The 20,130-nt window shown below is 37.3% G+C and overlaps 1 long non-coding RNA gene across 1 annotated transcript in view; it reads left to right on the top strand.

Annotated features, from left to right (window-relative positions):
- The window catches only part of LOC128638172 (uncharacterized), a 30,167-nt gene extending 24,725 nt beyond the window's left edge, over positions 1-5,442 (top strand). Inside the window, exon 3 of the long non-coding RNA XR_008399055.1 lies at positions 5,331-5,442. This is a non-coding gene — a long non-coding RNA (uncharacterized LOC128638172). The remainder of the gene's footprint in view (positions 1-5,330) is intronic.
- The last annotated feature ends 14,688 nt before the right edge of the window (positions 5,443-20,130 follow it).

The raw sequence follows: 20,130 nt of genomic DNA, 5'->3' as shown, positions 1-20,130 counted from the left end.
TTTTATCAGGGCTGGTGCAAAAACAGCTTGCTGATAAAAATTAGTGATATTGTGGTATAGGATGCTGTAAGTACAGCTGGAGGTAAATTCCTTGCGGTGGTTTTGAGCTCTGAAAAGCTCCCAGAGTTCAGGTGGATAAGTTGGTGTTTATGATGGAAAACCGTAATAAATAGTTACATGAACTGCTGTAAATACAGCTAGATGATGATTCCTTGTGGTTTTATGAGCTCTAGATAGCTCACAATATCCAGATGGATGTGGATTCTTAAGCCTGTCAGTGACAGGGTCCTAGGCTGAAGTGTTTGAAGCTTGGTCTCCCTGGACAGGAAGTGACATCAGAAGTGGGCGTGCCCTTACGCGTTTCGTGAATTACATTCACTTCATCAGAGGGTATCCTCTGATGAAGTGAATGTAATTCACGAAACGCGTAAGGGCACGCCCACTTCTGACGTCACTTCCTGTCCAGGGAGACCAAGCTTCAAACACTTCAGCAACGGACCCTGTCACTGACAGGCTTAATAATCCACATCCATCCGGATATTGTGAGCTATCTAGAGCTCAAAAAACCACAAGGAATCATCATCTAGCTGTATTTACAGCAGTTCATGTAACTATTTATTACGGTTTTCCATCATAAACACCAACTTATCCACCTGAACTCTGGGAGCTTTTCAGAGCTCAAAACCACCGCAAGGAATTTACCTCCAGCTGTACTTACAGCATCCTATACCACAATATCACTAATTTTTATCAGCAAGCTGTTTTTGCACCAGCCCTGATAAAAAAAACTCACTACCGGATTTAAAGAAAAATACTATATTTCATCTGCTCACCTATTTCTGTCCCTGATCTGGACTATTATCAAAGAGGATTTCTGTTTATCATTTTTTATTGGACATTGGAAAATAAAAGTGTTTTTATTTTAAATTTCACTTTGTGTCCTTGCAAGCATCATTTATACACATCTCATGCGTGCTGCAATTAATATCCACAATTGATCTCATAGTATGTAAACTGAGCACTAATTGGTTTGCATACATAAAGTTTATACCATACTCCAGAGAGGAGAAGCCTTTCAAGTATAAAGAAGGGGAAAAGAAATTAACAGCAACAAGGAAAGAAATCCAGCAAAAAGAATTAAAGTGTCTCTACCTAACTCCAGAGAGGAGAAGTTTGTCTGAAATACCAACATATTTCTACTCCAGGGATATCAAGATTTCAACCTGCTAAAAGTTTCTGCATACCAGCTGGAAACATCTTTACCACAGATAGGGATTACATCCCCTTCATGCTTCCAACATACCTCACATGTTTGAGGTTAAACAAGGTGAGCACATTTAAATCTCACGTTTAGTTTTTGATTGCCTAGTACTGACATACTGCACCATAATTTGTTTTTGTTTTTCTCCATTCTATGTGCGCTGAACTCTGAAACTCAACTCTATATATATATATATATATACATATATACAGTGTATATATATATATATATATATATATATATATATATATATATATATATATGTGTGTGTGTGTTTATATGTATGTGTATGTGTGTATATGTGTGTGTGTGTTTATATATATATATATATAAATATATATATAACATATAAGTGTGTTTGTGTTTATATATATATATATATATGTGTGTGTGCGCTTTTATATCTATGTATGTGTGTGTGTATGTTTATGTGTGTGTGTTTATATATATATATATATATATATATATATATGTGTGTGTAAGTGTGTGTGTATATATACACAACATACACAAATTTGGTGCTTGACGTAACAGGATTTTCCACGTTAACTTGCCTTGTTCTGGTGTGGTGGGTTGCTATGGTAATACCATGCCAGTTGGAACTTCCTGATTGGCCAAATTGAGATGTCACTTGAAGGGGGCATGACCGGTATTAATAGTGACCACGCCCACTTTTCCACGCTGGTTTTAGCGTGATGCATAATGGCGAATGCAAACGGAAGCAAGTAAGCGTTGCTCTGATGGTATTATTACTAATATGCTCTGACTACTCCTTACGTTTCAATTTTACGGTGCATTGTTATATATCACGATGCTGATACATCTAGTTATGGGTAAAACCTTTGAGTTTTATTCTCATGGTGATCTTGTGTGTATAGGCTCTTGTGTATGTAGGCAACATTAAACATATATACAACATTAAGGCTATAGATCCATGTCCAATTGATTAATGTCACTATGTTAAATAACAATATGTTTAAACAACACTAGTTTTAATGATCACTAGATTTATAGGTCACATGAATAACATCACATGAATATAAACAATGAGATTGATTTGTTTGGTTTTACAAATTTGTGATTTAGTGACCATTTGCACATGATATAATGTGATCTTCCTCCTGTTTGATTGGCTGAATAGGGATGGGGGAGGGGCTTGTTATATTTTTATACACTGTTTGTACCACATTTTGGGTTGTCTGAGGAAGGGGTGAATGCCCCGAAACGTCACTGCTGAATAAAGTGTGCTGTGCTTAAATCCAGGGAGTGCATATTATTGGATTGTTCTTTTATATATATATATATATATATATATATATATATATATATATATATATATATATATACAGGTATATATATATATATATATATATATATATATATATATATATAATTCCCATGGAAAAAAGGCACTCACTGGACTTTAGCACAGTATCCAAAGTTTTAATTTATATTCAGAAACATCTCGTAACAGACATAACGTTTTGGTGTTATTTCAACACCCTTGTCAAATGTCAAGTTTACAGAATAAACATATCCCCATAGATATAGAGGAGGGTTTAAAAGTAAGTAACACACATATTATTATTGTTAAGCTGTCTGAGGACGGGGGTAATCCTGAAACGTTACAGAAAATAAAATCTTTTGCATTTAAGACCTAGTGAGTGCTACGGTTTTTGCGGGACATATACTGTATATATATATATATATATATATATATATATATATATGTGTGTGTGTGTGTGTGTGTGAGTACGTGTGTGCCTTTTTGTGTATGTTTATATATGTGGGTATATGATTGTATGCATTTGTGTATATGCGTGTGTGTTTATATGTATGAGTGTGTGTGTGTGGTGGGGGGTAACTGTGTGGAAATCTTCCAGTATGTATACATGTATGTGTGTCTGACAAAGTATGCGAGTGTGTATTTCTGAGTATGAATCTTCAAATATGATTGTGGTCGTTGTGGGAAACTGGGCATATATATTACCTTTTCTGATTGTCTGCATATCAGCAGTACTTCGGGATTGTTTTCTAGAAAAAAGGAGTGAAACTAAAAATGAGATACTGAATATGAAATGAGGAGATCTCTATATTAAAATATGTAGCCTAAATAAGGGAAGTATTTATTAAAAGATGTGGGTGCACACCCTTGTGCAACATTCATTCACTGGCACTCTCCTGGCATGTGGCATCACACACTGGTGACACAATGGGGGATATTTATCAAGCTCCGTGTTTCCAGCGAGCCTTCAGGCTTGCAGGAAACAGAAGTTATGAAGCAATGGTCTAAAGACCTCTGCTCAATAACTTGTCCACCTTCTCTGAGGCGGCGGACAGAAATCAACTGAAATCAACCCAATCGAATACAATCGGGTAGATTGACACCCCTGCTAGCGACCGATTGGCCGCAAATCTGCAGGGGGCTGTATTGCACCAGCAGTTCACAAGAACTGCTGGTGTAATGATAAATGCCGACAGTGTATGCTGTTGGCATTTATAGATGTGCAGCGGACATGATCCTCTATATCGGATCATGTCTGCTCGCACCATCATAAATAGGCCCCATTGCAATTAATTGCATCTCTAGACAATTTTCTGTTTAAGTTTGGTTTACCACCCTCACCTTTGGAAAATTTCCTGTGGACACCTACGTCTACAAGCTGCACAATGATTGGTGAAACTCATTTATATATATTTTCAAATGTCTGCAGCAAAGAATGTAAACAAAGAGTAAGAGGCCTTTTAAAGGGACATTCTAGTCAAAATAAAATTTCATGATTCAGATAGGGAATGTAATTTTAAACATCTTTCCAATTTACTTTTTTCAGACAATCTAATGAAAAGGCAGCACTAACTGGAGTATGCAAAAATCTTCCTGTTATTGTCACATAATCAGGAGCAGGTATACAAATGACTACGTTTCGGGTCACATACCCTTAGTCATGTCCTGTGACCCGAAACGTAGTCATTTGTATACCTGCTCCTGTTTATGTGACAATAAAAGGAAGATTTTTGCATACTCCAGGTAGTGCTGCCTTTTCATTGGATTGTCTGACTTATTGCCACAGGTATTTGCAGTAACCTGTTGGCATGCACACCTGCTTATCCTTGGTGCTGGATTACATTGAACATTGCAATTTACTTTTATCATCAGTGATTTATCTCTTTTGGGAACAAAAATATAAATAAAACCCTATCCTAAAAAAAGATGCCTTGAAAAGGGCATCAGCGATTACATTCTTTTGGGATTGTTGGGGATTATTAGAATATGAGTTTTATTGCAATTGGGGTTAACGTGCAAGTGTAGGTGTTTTATGTAACTTCTCTGCTCCATTTATTTCAATGGGGTTACTGTGATATTGAGAGCGCAACATACTCTTGAGCTATTTTGGCAAGTCCAGGCTTCCATAGCAGCCTGAGCCATCCATCATTGCTACTGCATCTGAGTGACGGCAGTGAGGATTTTGGTTTGCAGTAACAGCAGCGAATAGTGGATTGTATCATAATTTAACTCTTCGACTGCATGTTTTATTCCAATGCATGTAGCAACTTACTTCTAGTATGTGCATTTTATTTATGCAGGTTTTTTAGCTGTTGAAATAAACCACCTTGAATTGGAGATTGCGCTGTCCCCACTTTGTGCATTTCATATCCTTTGGTTAACTTTTTGCAAGAAGTTAACCTCTAACGATTTTAACGCTCCACTTATAATCTAGCCCTTAGTGTTTAATACATCAAATGGATGCTAAGAACCAAGCAAAATTTGCGTTTTCTTGCATTCATTCGACTCTGAATGCACAAAATAAAATAGATATGAATCACTCATATTCTGACAGGTGTAGGTAAGGCACAAGTAAAATGTTAATGAGAAAGGGACAATGTATAGATGCCACTAACAAAGTTTGAATTGCAAAAAAAGCACAACAGAAAGATTAAAGTTATCATTGCCTAATATTTACATTTACAGCATTATATCTCATTTCATAAAGTAATATTATTCTACAAGCTTTTTAAATGCGGCATTTTCACACAAAAGGAAATTAATTTATCATTTTTTCCTCCCTAGGTTCTAGGTTATGTGAGATCCGTGTAGTGCAGGATCCTATTGTTTCTGGCTTGAATGGATCCACTGTCAATTTAAGTTGTCATGTTCATATGTCTGGGCATAAGGTAGAGAGAATAACCCCAAACTGGAATCTGAAAACGCCTAACAAGGCAGAAAGCGTTTTTAGGTCTTCTAAATATAAAGGCCGATCATCTTTCAGCAATGAAAGACATCTGACAGATATGTCTTTAACTTTAACCGGGCTGCAGCTTTCTGACACTGGTTTATATGAATGTAAGATATCAGTGCTAAATGGGTCAACAAGTTTTAAGACTGGAAATGGGACACTACTCTTTGTGCATGGTAAGAACAATTACATGTACCCTGACATGAAAAGATATCTTAAAAAAATCCTTATTGTATTGAAATAATGTGTGTGTATATAGATGTATCTATATATGTGTATCAGTGTGTATATATATATATATATATATAAAGAAGATATACCAGCTGTTGCAAGGGAATTAATGTTTAGGATCAGTATCAGAGGGCTCCATAAAGAGAGTCCTCTAGTGCACGGGGGTTCAATATAATTACATAAAGAAAAAAAGAAAGAGAAAAAAGCTGAACCCTTATCCAGCACAAACCCATAAACCAAAATAAAAAACAACCATAGGGTAGTGGATCAATGAGAGGCACAACACAACAAAGAACAGTTGCAAATAAACAGAATTATTTATTTAACCACAAAATTATACCTGTGGATAAATGGTTAGAATACAAATATGACACCATCAAGAAACAAATTCTGATAACACAGTCATAGAGGCCTATTTATCAAGCTCTGAATGGAGCTTGAAGGGCCGTATTTCTGGCGAGTCTTCAGAGTCTTCTGCTCTGAGCAGGTGGACAGACATCGCCGCAATTCAATCAAATTGAGTACGAGGTCTTGCGGACTTGATCCGCACTGTCGGATCAGGTCCGCAAGACCTTTGATAAATTGGCCTCTAACTCTCTGCAGAACTCCAAAGTGATTCAATAACAAGTTCATATTGCTGCGTCATTCTTCACTTGCAAGTTTAAAATGAAAAACGCACATTGTGAGACATCATTACAGAGTCTATTGCAGAAATTGATAGTAATGCGCTGTCAAGCAAAACGAAAAGCCAAGCAATGCAAGCTGGTAAATGTGATGCTTGAAAGTTAGTCAGCACTGTTAGGTCGTTCCATTAGCAAAGCAGTAATGCAGACAGAGGGGCCGAATTATCATTGTGCAAGTGGACATGATCTGATATTCCGGATTAGCAGAGAAGTTTACCTTAGTTACTCCTGCAACGGATGAAGTCGCATATTCATAACTCAGGAAGTATACAACCCGTATGAGATCTGGTGAGCTGGGGATATGATTTCCTCTCTAGCAGGACATTCTATTTGTACTGGCATTTAGATGAGATTAACCTGGGACCGCTACCACATAACTCTCTGTCTGCATTACTGCTTTGCTAATGGAACGACCTAACAGTGCTGACTAACTTTCAAGCATCACATTTACCAGCTTGCATTGCTTGGCTTTTCGTTTTGCTTGACAGCGCATTACTATCAATTTCTGCAATAGACTCTGTAATGATGTCTCACAATGTGCGTTTTTCATTTTAAACTTGCAAGTGAAGAATGATGCAGCAATATGAACTTGTTATTGAATCACTTTGGAGTTCTGCAGAAAGTTAGACGGTGTTATCAGAATTCGTTTCTTGATGGTGTCATATTTTATACTCTAACCATTTATCCACAGATATATTTTTGTGGTTAAATAAATAATTCTGTGATTTACAACTGTTCTTTGTTGTGTTGTGCCTCTCATTGATTCACTACCCTATTGTTGTTTTTTATTTTGGTTTATCGGTTTTTGCTGGATAAGGATTCAGCTTTTTTCTCTTTTTTTTATTTTTATATATATATTAAAAACATAGACTTAGTACAGCACTTGTGGAAATAGTGTAAAATACTACTTGTGTTTATAAAACCAATATATGTACCATCCAAGATCCTCCTACTTATATAGTCCTTGGATGGAAGACAATATAGATTTCTAGGATTCCTGCAGATTTATCTCTGAAGGATAGGATATACCCCAAAATGAAGAAATCCTCATTGGAATCTGGAACGAGAGAGGGGGAGGAGCACACAGAACCAAAGAGAGCTTCTGGTGTAGTATATCAAACAGAAGTGATGTAATAAACAAATGCACACTCACATGTAAAACCCTCAAAGGCATGTTGCAGGTGTATTTGTATAAATGAACTCTTGCTGTTCACATGACATAGCTTTTCCTTTTCAGTGTGAGTTCAAACTGTCTCTCAGGTTGACTGTCACCAGTTGCCAAATGCAGGATCTCTCATGGATTTCTAGCCAGAAGTAAACTACATGTCTTGGACATCAGGGGGTCGATCCGATAAAAATCGTCGCCTGCAAAAGCTGGCGACGCCAATATTTGCGCGGGTTTGGTATCCTATATACGGCGTAACCTAGAAGTTACGCGCGTATATTTCTGCCGTCGCCTGTAGTTTTTTGGGCCAATCAGCCAATCGGATTGAACTTGAATCTGATTGGCTGATTCAATCAGCCAATCAGATTTTTCTACCTTAATTCCAATCGGAATTCGACGGACGCCATCTTGGATGACGTCATTTAAAGGAACCTCATTCGTCGGGAAGTCGTCGTGCCGGATGGATGCTCCGCGGCGGAGGAGCGAAGAAAGAAGATTGAAGATGCCGATTTGCTTGAAGACATCGCCGATGGAAGAAGACTCTCTGCCGCTTGCTTCAAGACATCGCCCGGATGGAAGAAGACTTCACTGCCGCTTGCTGGAAGACATCGCCCGGATCGGATGAGGAGTTCGGCCCGGCTGGGTGAATACAAGGTAGGGAGATCTTCAGGGGGGTAGTGTTAGGTTTATTTAAGGGGGGTTTGGGTTAGATTAGGGGTATGTGGGTGGTGGGTTGTAATGTTGGGGGGTGGTATTGTGTTTTTTTTTGCAGGCAAAAGAGCAGTTTTCTTTGGGGTATGCCCCCACAAAAGGCCCTTTTAAGGGCTGGTAAGGTAAAAGAGCTTTGAACTTTTTTTAATTTAGAATAGGGTAGGGAATTTTTTTATTTTGGGGGGCTTTATTATTTTGTTAGGGGGCTTAGAATAGGTGTAATTAGCTTAAAAATCTTGTAATCTTTTTTTTATTTTTTGTAATTTAGTGTTTGTTTGTTTTTTGTAATTTAGTTTAGTTTATTTAATTGTATTTTTAGATAGATATTTGTAGTTTCTTTAATTTATTGATAGTGTAGGTGTATTTGTAACTTAGGTTAGGATTTATTTTACAGGTAATTGGGTAATTATTTTAACTAGGTAGCTATTAAATAGTTAATAACTATTTAATAGCTATTATACCTAGTTAAAATAATTAACAATTTACCTGTAAAATAAATATAAACCCTAACATAGCTATAATGTAATTATTAATTATATTGTAGCTATCTTAGGATTTATTTTATAGGTAAGTATTTAGATTTAAATAGGAATATTTTAATTAATAATATTAATATTAGATTTATTTTAATAAGAGTTTAGTTAGGGATGTTAGAGTTAGATAGGGTTATTATACTTTATATATATATATAATATAATAACGATATTAACTATATTAACCCTAATATAATTAGGGTTAATATAGTTAATATATATAATATAATAACTATATTAACTATATTAACCCTAATATAATTAGGGTTAATATAGTTAATATAGCTGGCGGCGGTGTAGGGGGATTAGATTAGGGGTTAATACATTTATTATAGGTGGCCGCGGTGTAGGGGGATGTAGATTGTAGGCAAAAGAGCAGTTTACTTTGTGACAAAGCCCCGCCAAAAGCCCTTTTAAGGGCTGGCAAAAGAGCTGAATTCTTTGGGGCATGCCCCGCAAAAAGCCCTTTTAAGGGCTGGCAAAAGAGCTGTTACTTTGGGGCAATGCCACGCAAAAAGCCCTTTTCAGGGCTATTTGTAGGGTTAGACTTAGGTTTAGTGGTAGGGATAGTTTAGTATTTCAGGGGTTAAATAATTTAATATAGCTGGCGGCGGTATAGGGGGATTAGATTAGGGGTTAATAATTTTACAATAGATAGCGGCGGGTAGGGGCTCACTTTAGGGGGTAGGTAAGGTAGATGGCGGCGGTGTTAGGGGTTCACTTTAGGGGGGTTATAGATTTAATATAGCTGGCGGCGGTTTAGGGGTTAATAATTTTATTAGGTTGCGGCGGGCTCCGGGAGCGGCGGTTTAGGGGTTAATACATATTTTATTGTTAGGATAGTGAGGGGGGAAAGCGGATAGAGGGTTAGATGTGTCGGGCTATGTTAGGGAGGCTTGTTAGACAGTGCGGGTGATTTAGACTTTAGTCAGGTTTTGTAGGCACCGGCAGTTTCTAACATGCCGTAAGTCACTGGCGACGCCAGAAATTTGTACTTGCGCAGATTTCTGGACATCGCTGGTTTATCAGACTTACGGCACTTTAGCATCTGACGGCGCAGTATATGGGATAGCTCGAGTTGCGAGCTGAAACTGCGGGCGACGCGGGTTCCCTCGCTTGCGCTGCAAACTACGATCTATATCGGATTGCGCCCCAGGAGTCTTACCACAGCTATCCCATTAACTCAATTACTGGAGAAGAGATTTCCTGCAACCTACCTCATACCTTTAAGGGTTTTGCATATGAGTGTGCATTTGTTTATTAAATCATTTTTGTTTGATATACTACACCAGAAGCTCTCTTTGGTCCTGTGTGCTCCTCCCCCCTCTCTTGTTATATATATATATATACTGTATATATATATATATATATATATATATATATACACACACACATACATACACTTCAAGTTTTCCACTTGCCCACTAGCAATAGGCGAGTGGAAATTTAGCAGTGGTGAGTGAAAGTTAGGGAGTTAATTTTGAATCTATATTCACTCACATTAAGTGGTGAGATGAGAATGCTGCCTAGCCTGCCTATGGGAACTGTCTTTTTCTCTTGTATGCTTGGTAATTATCATGTGGTGCACCCCTCCCAATGACACTTCTACTTCCACTGTATTGCTGCATGAAAATAAAAATACTAAATGCACTCTACGCAGCCAGTTCCAAGTTATAAAGTAAAACAATGTTTGAATGAACAAGTTACATTTTTATATGTAAATCAAAGTTTTACCAAATAGGTGTAATAAGGTAGCACTTGTGGGGGTGAAATTATCAAAGTCTTCCAAGTGTTATGTTATATTTTGTATAAAATGTATTTCTCTAAGCTGGAAAAATGTTGATTTTCTTTTCCTAATACTGTGATTTTCACTATGAGGTTTCCCAGTTTTTATGTAAAGATCACTGAAGTAATTTTATTTTGTATACTGTATTAGTTTGTTCTCATATTCATTAACATGTCTTATTAATGTCTACTACGGAGCATACTGTAACTATCCCTAATTCTGTACTTGTATTATGCAATTTAGTGGTTATTCTACCCACAGCACAGTTTTGTATACCTGTATGGATCTCCTGATGCAAGCCAATTATTCTTTCAGTAAAGATGTGGATTTTTAATATATATATATTTATAATGCCTGTATTTAGCTGATAAACCATTGTTATAGAATCTAGGTTTAGAAAGTGTCCCTCTTTCTCTTCCTACGACACGTCTCCTTCAGAAGATGTTTGTACTTGGGATATATGTTGGAGTCCCTAAATTTAATTGATGGAGTAATATTTAATATGAGATTATTGTTCAAGTTGTGGGATTTAATGTATTGTTATATCTCACCTATGTAACTTGAAAAACTGAATAAAAAAACAAATTGTAGTCTCTATCTGAAACATGAAAAAAAAATGTTGGGTTTATGCCACATTAAATCTTAAATGGTTTTACATGTTTCCTAAAGAGCTTGTTTAATGTGTCCTCAAGTAGAATAAAGTCAGTGTTTTCTCTCACTCCTTGTGGTAAGAGTTGGTTAAATAGCAGTTTCAGTGCAGAAGTTCTTTTCTTAGTGATGGTTTTATAATTATTATTTTTTTCACTTCCTAGTACCAATATTAATTTTATATATATGTATAATGTCTGGTTATTTATGACACACATTGTTTTTGTAAATTTGTATATCATTCAATTGACAGTTCCAAGAAAAATTTAAAAGGGGGGGTGTAAACAGAAAGCTAGAAACTAAGTCAGAGAGTCCAGTAGATATATTTGGACTCCATGGGTGAGACTTTGGGGCCGATTTATCATCGGTTTGTCCGACATGATCCGCTCATGTTGGCATTTATCATTGCACAAGCAGTTCTTGCTTGTAATTAAGCCGGTGCCAGAGTGACGTAATTTATGGCTCCAGGTTATCATCGCACGCCGTGTCCCTCCTTCCTCCCTCACAGCGCTGTGCCTGAAACAGAGTAGGCACGCTGCAAGAGAGTAAACAAAGTAGGCACCTGGCCAAAAGTATCGGCCCGGTTTTCATTGTGTGACGCGTCCCTCCTTCCTCCCTCACAGCGCTGTGCTTGTAACAGAGTAGGTGCGCTGCAAGAGAGTAGACAATGGCCAAAAGTATACAGCAGGCAAACAGAGTAGGCACCTGGCCAAAAGTATCAGTGCCGGTATCGGAGAATTGTGCACGAGTGCAAGTACTCATGCAAATGCTCAGTATCAGCACCAGTACCGATGCTAGTATCGGTATCGGTGCATCCCTACTGAATGCTATGTGCCATGTTGGCTCAGGCAGGAGAAGTCAGCGACCGTGCCACGGTGTGTTGTCTCAGGGACTAACTTGGACGTTCTGACTAGTGACCTCTGGAGCCTCATTGGGTCTACTTACTAGTGGAGTGTGACAGTGTGCTGTGAGTCCCTGAGGATGGTGGTCAGGACTAGTTTTGCCACAAGTAAGATCTGAGAGAAGTTCAGACTCAGAGTTGGATCATCAGCATCGCTAAAGATTTATCTACCCTTTAAACCCAGTCTGTTTATACACAATGTATTGCTTTGCAGTTGTACAATGGGTTTTGCCACATACTCCTAGCCCTATCCCTGCAGTGTGAGGAGTGACCGCATCCAGTCACCATTATTATGTCACATAAAGCAGGCATTGCTTCTAATCCTGCATGATAGAGAGGTCAAGCTAGTACACAAATGGCAACGGTAGCCACACAGGTACTTGTAAGAGGCGCCAAGATACAAAAAAAATGTATAGATAAGATAAAAATATGAAATAAGTAAATATGTGGAAAAGTTGTACAGTATGTATACAGAGGACAATCAAATATGGGGCAATCAATCAAATAAATGTGAAAATTTACAGTGTTCTAACAGATCACAAGCTCAAATCCACAAAAGATGAGCGTACAGGTCTAGATAACCTATTAATCTAGATAATATAAAACAGCATGTGGTGTATGTGTAAAAATTAACCACAGTGTATATGAGAACAGTCCCAACACATTAACTAATGGGCATACATACATATACCTATCTGTGCATGTAAATATAAGAATCAGACAGATGGATTAGACAGATAGTCCAGATAATAATGATCAATAATACGATAGCCCTACTAATATGATTCCAAGTGATCTCAATGGCACAGATCCAAAGCTGGAGGCAGCTCCTCTAGAGTGTTTCGCCACAACACAGGATATGATGATCTATGACAAAGAAGATAGAGGGTGCCACATAGTGCAGATCAAATAACTCCACAGATGATGACAATAGATATTAAGGATCTTACTCACATGATATAAAGCACTGATGTGCAATATAAGCAGTCCGGAACCAACCAGTCGTCCGGTAGACTCAATGGAAAATTCAACCAATGGAATCCTTGTCTCACCAAGGAGAGTCCAGAGATGCCAAGATTAGATGAAGGTCCGTTCTACTCAGTATTAGGATAGTCAGCAGATGGAATCCTCATCCCACCCAGGAGAGTCCAGAGATCCCAGGAGTAGATGGAATGATGAAAGTATCCCAAAAATTAGTTAGGCAGCAAAATGAGAGTATAAACATTTATTGCAAAGGTTAAAAACAACAGAAACGCATTTCTCAGTGTCACAGCACTGTTCCCTCAGGCTATACAAACAAACTCTCACAGCTGCCATATTAAAATCTAAATTCAACCAATTAGGGGTTGTCACAATTACACACCCATCAGTTGATACCAAATGGCATATGCATAGTGGAATATACATACAAATAATAAAATAATTAAAAGGATTAAAAATGATTGTAATCTTTTTTTCATTTCTCCAAGGATAACAGAATAATTAGAGTGTATGGTTAAAAATTAAATAAAAGAAATTTATATAAATATAAAAATTAATTATGCTTATAAATCTAATTCATTAATATGGTTGTTCCCTACAACCTATTGGTAAATGGTATGTCCCAAATAATGTGGTCCGGATAAACCTAAGTGTGAGGCCGATTTATATCAAACCCAGGTTATACGACAAAAACCGACTTCAATTTCTGTATCGGAAATGATATCCAAGTAAACAAAACTAATATGTATTTATTAAACTCTAGAAAATATGAGTGCTCAAATTCGCAGTTCTGATAAGAGATTACGGCGAATTTGAGCACTCATATTTTCTAGAGTTTAGATATCACTGAATAGCTTTGCGAGACCAGCCGCGCCCCCGATGACATCATATATGACGCCCCCTTTCCCCTTTCTGTCACTACGATGTTCGTAACAATGAATCATACAAGACGAACCACCTTATTAGTTTGTTTAATAAATACATATTAGTTTTGTTTACTTGGATATCATTTCTGATACAGAAATTGAAGTCTGTTTTTGTCATATAACCTGGGTTTGAGATAATTGGCCCCACACTTAGGTTTATAGGGACCACATTATTTGGGACATACCATTTACCAATAGGTTGTAGGGAACAACCATACGAATGAATTAGGTTTATAAGCATAATGAATTTTTATATTTATATAAATTTCTTTTATTTAATTTTTAACCATACACTCTAATTATTCTGTTATCCTTGGAGAAATGAAAAAAAAGATTACAATAATTTTTAATCCTTTTAATTATTTTATTATTTGTATGTATATTTCACTATGTATATGCCATTTGGTATGAACTGATAGGTGTGTAATTGTGACGACCCCTGATTGGTTGAATTTAGATTTAAATATGGCAGCTGTGAGAGTTTGCTTGTATAGCCTGAGGAAACAGTGCTGTGACACTGAGAAACTGCTGTTGTTTTTAACCTTTGCAATAAATGTTTATACTCTCATTTTGCTGCCTAACTTATTTTTGGGATACTTTCATCATTCCATCTACTCCTGGGATCTCTGGACTCTCCTGGGTGGGATGAGGATTCCATCTGCTGACTATCCTAATACTGAGTAGAACAGACCTTCATCTAATTTTGGCATCTCTGGACTCTCCTTGGTGAGATGAGGATTCCATTGGTCGAATTTCCATTGAGTCTACCGGACGACTGGTTGGTTCCGGACTGCTTATATTGCATATCAGTGCTTTATATCATGTGAGTAAGATACTTAATATCTATTGTCATCATCTGTGGAGTTATTTGATCTACACTATGTGGCGCCCTCTATCTTCTTTGTCATAGATGTTAGAGAGGTGGTCTTACTACCCAGGCAGGAGGCTAAGGGGACAAGGGGTGTGCTGGTTGCGGCGCTGCGGTTCAGGGTTGGGGAGGGTGCCGGCAAAGCAGCAGCAGCAGCCCGGGCAATGTGTCAGCTTTCTGCTCAGCAAAATAGTTAAATTTTTTGCAGAGTAATCTGTAGTGGTCTCTGTCATGAGATGCAGGACACAGCATAGAAGGTACAATGCTATTTTATGGCAGAGCATAGAAGTAAACAGCTTGTACAACACATCTCACTAAGTAACTGCGACATAGACTATAATGGCTATATGCCACACCCCCATCCGGTGACGTCACCTCCCACTCTCATTGAATACAATGAATAACAAGGTATACAAGAATCATACAAAAATAGTTATGTTTAGTGTACAACAAAAAACAAGTTAAAGAGAATATATATGAACAACAAGAAATACAATCCTGACTTGAACATCACGGTAGACTAGTCCACAGTGACCATGGGATTATTCTGCCCATTTTTCTGGTCACTGCTCTAACTACAGTGCTAATCCCGACAGCGGGCTGAAAGTTTCACAAGTATCCCACTTGATGTCATTTTACATGAACTGTCCTCTGATACAGAAGTAGGTGATTGAGAGTCTGCTGTAAGCAAATAAGTATTCCCGCTGTGGTCTTGCTGAGGAGAAGGTACCCCTTTTAAAACAGGGGATCCCATTGGCTGTGACTCTGAGGCATCCAGTCCCAAACTCTCAGGTACTGGCTAAAGATGTCTTCTATTCCGACGTGTGACTGTCCCTCCTTCAGTAAGGACTACATAAGACCTTGGTTCTGGAGAGCGTCCTATTTCTGTAGCAGGCATCTTCCATTTCTCTCATCATCCAGCCTTACTCTGACATTTTGGCCCACATTCAGTTCCTGCAAGGGCCTCGCAAAATATTTTCTGTTGTAGAAGAATGGGTACCCCTTTTTGCCTCTTCTTCCCTCCTAAGGACCTTGTACCGAGAAACAGAGCATGCTGGCTGGAAAACACCCACAGAGGGTAGTGTAGTGTGGATCTGTCATCCTTGCATGAACTGTGCCCGGGTTAAAGCCTGTGGCTTGTATGGGAGTCGCCCTATAGGCCAAGAGAACTAGGTACGGCTCAGATTGCTTCAAAATGAACTTTGTTGTTTGACCTGCATTGGCCTGTGGGTATTGTGGACTTGACGTAGAGTGGACAAAATCATATTCACTGCTGAAAGAACTGAACTCCATGGAAGCAAACTGCATTCTGTTATCATTAATTAGCTCCATAGGTATGCCCCACTGGGCGAACAAGCTCTTGAGACGAGTGATAACAGCTTGACTGGTGATATCATTCAAAGGTGCAATCTCCAAATACCTGGAATAGTTGTCAATCACGGCCAGGTACTTTTTCCCATGCAGTTCGCACAAATCTGCAGCTATTTTCTGCCATGGTCCTGCAGTTCCGGGCAAAAGGCACATTTTGACACATGGCTTGCAATGTTGGAACTGATCCCAGGCCACTATACCACCGTAGCTGCCCTTTCTCTGTACTTTGTAGTACCCAAGTGGCCATTATGAATCCTGCTTAACATCTCCTGCTAACAGGAATGACAATGTGGTCTTGGAACAGCCCTAACCCATCCAGTTCCGTGAACTGTGACCTCTCTGACTGGTAAGAACTTAAAGACATCCAGGCTGCCCGACTCTCGGGCCAACCTTATTTACTTCTTAAAGGTCTAGGTCTATATCTAAACATGCCTCCTTTCTTATTTGCTCTAATTTTCCTGATGAAATGGATTTGGATGCCTGAACTGAATCCACATATACCTTCACATCTGATTCCATTGAATATTCTTAAGCAGCAGCCAGCGGGAGCCTGGAAAGTGTATCTGCCACTACCAGTTGTTTCCCCGGAACATGCACTGCCTGAACGTTTAACCTGAGCAGCCTCATCAGAAGTCTCTGGCATCTTAGGGGTGTTTTGTCAATACCATAGGAGTTGATTTGAGGGACTAGCGGTTTATGGTCAGTCTCCAGACTAAATTTCTATAAACCCACTAGATAACACTAGAAGTGCTCACAGGCACAAACTGCAGCCAGGCACTCTTTCTCAATTAGGGCGTATTTCGATTCAGCAGCCGTCAGTGTACGGGAACAGTAGGCGATGGGCTGTAGTTTGCTCTCGTTCAGCTGCAGGAGGGCGACCGCTAGTCCATAACTGCTTGCATCAGGACTAACCACAGTCTTTTTAGAAGGATCCTAGAACCCTAATACAGGGGCAGACCCCAGCAAGGACTTGACCTGTACAAAAGCTTCTTCCTGTGGAGGACCCCAGATCTAGGCAACATCTTTCTTTAACAACTCTGTGATAGGGTGTAGTACTGTGGATAAATCTGGAAGGAACCTGCCCACATAATTCACAAGGCCCAATATTTGTCTCAGCTCGTGTACATCAGAAGGACTTTTCATCTGTTCACTAGCAAGGATTTTATCAGGGTCCGGCTTGATGCCATCTCCATTGATGATATGCCCAAAGTAACATAACTCAAATTTTCTAAAATGGCATTTCTCTTTATTTAATTTCAGCCTGGACTCCCAAATGGTCTGCAGCGTACAGCTCAATCGCTGATCATGTTCTTCCAATGTAGACCCTTACACTAAAATGTCATCCATGACGACTGCCGCGTTTCAGCCCGTGATAGGCCTTTCTCAAGACTGTCTTGAGAAAGGCCTATCACGGGCTGAAACGCGTTGATCGAAATACTGGTAAGCCTATTTTCATTCTTTAATTTATGCTAAAACGATCTACACCATTATCCATCTCTTTTGCAGGAGGATATTTGGGATTTCTCTATATTATCATTAATACCTCAAAGGATACATCAAGTCATACCATTAGGATACTAATGCATTCACCTAAGGAGTACTTTTAAGGAGCACATCTAATGGCAATTTTTTTTAATTCATCAAGTTATTTTTACACTTTTATCAATTTCAATTTTATTTAATATTTTTTTATCTTTCACTATTTTTCTACACCACCACTTTGGAATTTTTAGTATCTCACAACTATCACGGAAAAGTTTTTAATTTTTAACTATTTGGACACTTTGACAATTTTTGAGTAATTTTCTTCATTTTCACCATTTGTCATTTTTTCATACACATGAAAATTTAGAATATATCCAAATTTATCTAACTGGACGCACAGACAAGTAGAAGATCTATTTTCACAATTTATCCTTTCTTATCACATTTGGATTATCACATTCTACCGGCCATAAACATTGGGGACATTACATATGCATCACCAATTATTCTACTGGACATAAATATTGGAGTTACATTATTTATTATTATATATCTGAACAAGTGAAGGTACACGTGCTGAGGAGCTGTGATATTAAAAAAACCTAAGTTTAAACTATATATTAAACTAACATTACTATTATACTAAAATTAAAATAACTAGAAATTAAATAAACTCAAACATTAAAAAAATCTAAAACTACTAAAAAAATTAAATGTACAATTACAAAAAAATAGAAAATACTAAAATACAAAAAAATAAAAAACACTAAATTACAAAAAATAACAAGCACTAAATTACGAAAAATAACAAACGAAAATATCCAATTTAATTTTTTTTTAATATTCGTAGTTGTTCTGGAAGGAAGTTTGGTAGGAGATTTTGAAGAACTATTAGGGAGTCCTAATAATCCCTTGAAAAAGTCTGGACGATACCGGATGAAACGCGTAGGGTTTTTTGGTCACACAGAGTATCCATAGCAAGGCAGTTGGACATTAGCGGGCTGTTTGAATCGTTTATACTGAATGCCGGAGACACACTGTTTTATCCAAACATGCTATTACACTGCTGTGTATGCTGCTGATGTACTTTATTATCAAAAGACTTTTTTATGTGCTTATCAAGTACATACTTCTTGTAAGTATGTTTTTATATGTGCGTGTGATTTTGTAATAAAATTATTTTACGCTTGAATCATGGGTTGCGCTGTGTTTTCCCTCTGTTCACAGGCTCTGGTAGTTCATTGTAGGCTAGGGATTTTTTTTATTTTGTGGGGACTTTTTTATTCTTATAAGGCTATTAGATTAGGTGTAATTGTTTTTATTTTGGATAATTTCGTTTGTTATTTTTCGTAATTTAGTGTTTTTATTTTTTGTAATTTAGTAATTTAAATGTTATTGTAATTGTAGATTTACATTATTTTAGTAGTGTTAGGTTTTTTAATGTTTAATTTAGTTTATTTAATGTGTAGTTATTTTAATTTTAGTATAATAGTAATGTTAGTTTAATATATAGTTTAAACTTAGTTTTTTTTAATTTCACAGGTAAGTTTTTATTTAATTTAATATAGGGATCTTGTCATTTTAATTTAAAGTTAGGGGGTTGTTAGGTTTAGGTGTTAATAGTTTAATTTAGTCTGCTTTGTTAGTTTTGTACTTCTGGCAGTGTTATCGCTCAAGGGAAAGTGCTAAATAGCGTGCCACTTGTAATCTGCCTCTATATATTTAAAAACATGAAGGCATGAAACTCAATTTTTTTTCTTTCATGATTCAAATAGAACAATTTTCTAATTTGCTTTTAGTATTACATTTTCTTTGTTATTTTGGTATTTTTGGTTGAAAAGCTCAGGAGCGTGCACGTGTCTGCAGCACTATATAGTAGCAGTTTTGCAAGAATTTTATTTATTTGCAAGAGCACTAGACGGCAGCACTATTTCCTGCCATATAGTGCTACAGACGCCTACCTAGGTATCTCTTCATCACAGAATATCATGGGGACTAAGAAAATTTGACAAAAGAAGTAAATTGAAAACTTTTTTAAAATTGTATGCTCTGTCTGAACCAGAAAATAAAAATGTTTGGTTTCATATCCTTTGAGCATTGTACACTTATTTGTTCAATAACATCATAAATATTGTCATTAAAGTAAATTAAACAAAAAGATGAACCCTCTTTTTATTTTTATTATATATTTGATCCTCAGTGTTTAACATTTTTAATCTGTTAATCTGTTTGTGTGTATTTGATTTTTCTATTTGTGCATATGAGTTTTGTAAAAGCTATGGTCATAACAATTCTATAAAGATCAGTGACAATAAAATTATATTTTCTTCCTTTCTTTTTGTTAA

This window comes from Bombina bombina, chromosome 8 (assembly GCF_027579735.1).
Source record: "Bombina bombina isolate aBomBom1 chromosome 8, aBomBom1.pri, whole genome shotgun sequence".
Lineage (NCBI taxonomy): Eukaryota > Metazoa > Chordata > Amphibia > Anura > Bombinatoridae > Bombina > Bombina bombina.
This window is presented reverse-complemented; position numbering and strand designations above follow the sequence as displayed.